The sequence below is a fragment of the Phoca vitulina genome, unplaced genomic scaffold (assembly GCF_004348235.1).
Source record: "Phoca vitulina isolate PV1807 unplaced genomic scaffold, GSC_HSeal_1.0 scaffold10, whole genome shotgun sequence".
Lineage (NCBI taxonomy): Eukaryota > Metazoa > Chordata > Mammalia > Carnivora > Phocidae > Phoca > Phoca vitulina.
The window spans coordinates 9,942,403-9,944,386 of NW_022589713.1; positions in this window are offsets into that span (position 1 = coordinate 9,942,403).

Consider the following 1,984-nt stretch of genomic DNA (forward strand, 5'->3'; position numbering starts at 1 on the left):
ATCTTTCACAAATACACACACAAAGTCACAGACACACACATATACCAGAAATACCTGTATGTGAAATATACATACATTTTATACAAGCATTCCCTGTTGTTCTTCTGACACTCCTGACATATCCAGTAACTTCCTCATTGGACACTGAAAATAAAGTACTATAAATCGAACAACATAGACTTGAGACTTGATTTCTTTTTTTCTTGTGAGACAGCCAGCCTCCCTCTATGGAAGCTGTTCTAAGGTCTTGTACTATAGCTCTGTTGAAAAATTGCGCTGGCTCGCCAAATATCTTAATGACTTTTCTCTCAGCAGTTGGTAATGGTGAAATGTTATTCTAGTAACCATAATGTCTCTCATAAAACAATTGCATACAATATGTACTGTACTTCTATTTTAGTGAGCTCTTCTGTCAGAATAGCAGTGCCAGTAACCATTTAGCATTTCATAGCAAAGTGCTTACCAGTCCTTCAAGTGTAATATTGCAGAAAGAGTGAAGAAATGCGTGATTAAAAACATTCACTGAGAGTGGACCATTTAACGCAACCCGACGCTGCAAAATAAACCAGCCTTCACATATGTAGGCGCTCATCATATAAATGACAGTTCTATGTGGTCATTTAATTTTATGATCTCAATTCTCGCATATATTGCTCACATAAATATAGTGTTCTCCTGCAGGGAGGTCTGCTGGGTGTTATAAAATCAGTGAGACCTCAATGGGTTCAAATGGACATCTTTTATAATTATTGCTATAAAATTTCTTGACAATGCATTTTGTTGTCCAATGGCTAAAGAAAATGATTTTCCAAAAGAATGGGTTTCAACAAAGAGAGAAACAGAGCCTGGGAATTTGTTCCTGTTCCCCCATATTTAAATTACATTAGTTACTCTCACCTATTGGAGGCCTTCTTGATCTTTGGAATAAGGTCTTACCATGTGGATTCCAGTTAGAGGTGGGCTAGGTTTGAATTATTTTCTGGTTTCATGAGGCGGTATGGAATATCCAAAGGGAAGGATTAATTTGCTGTTAAGTGCAATTAAAATCTATTTACAGGGAACTTTTTCAAGCACTTGGAAAGATAAGGAAAGGGTAGAGAGAAGAGTTCCATAAACTCAGGATTAGAAATAGTTTGGAGAAAAGACTCATCGGCACTGGAAAATGGTTCCAATAGTATTATGCATTGCTTGAAGGACTCATTACTTTTTCTGACTTCTTCAGGGTCATATAAAGAATTGAATGTGATAGATTTTCTCTGCAATGTATTGGGATATTTTGATTACCTCTTGGTTTTTGTCTTTCCTCTGGGATAATAAATTATAATTATTATTGTTGCCTTGTGTGACAAGTATTTAATGGCATACTAATTGGATTTGGGTATTTGTTCCTATGATCATCCTGTAAGTACTATAGCAAACTTATTGTTTAAATGTCTGTTTAGAAATCCAATGAAATGTTTCCTATTTATTGTGGAAAAAGAAATGAATTTCTTAATATGTTTTTAAATGTTAAACATTAATGAGTCACATTTGTTGAACTAGAAGGAAGGGAAGTGAGCATGAGCCACGATTTTACCCTTATGGAGAATTCAGAAGTGCAGAGCAGTAGCACAGATGGAGAAAGCATATCCTGAGGACATTCGGGTTTATTTTTCCCTAGGTCATCTCTATGACCACCTGTAGGGCTCATTTGTCTTTTGCCTCTACTGCTTTCAGTGCTGGTCTGACAGCAGCACTAATGTTGGGATAGAGATTTAGCTCTCTTCCACTCTCACTTCTGAAGTGTAGGCATGGTTCTGCCTTCACATGCGGGGGTGGGGGATGGGGGGTGGGGGGCTGGGGTTATATATTAGAAGGTAAACCAAACAGGAAATTAACATTCCTCTCATCTCAGAGATTGGTTCAGACAGGACAGATAACCAAGTTCTGTTACGAAAATCCTAGGCTAGTGGATTTAAGATCTTTTATAAGACAACTGGGAAAA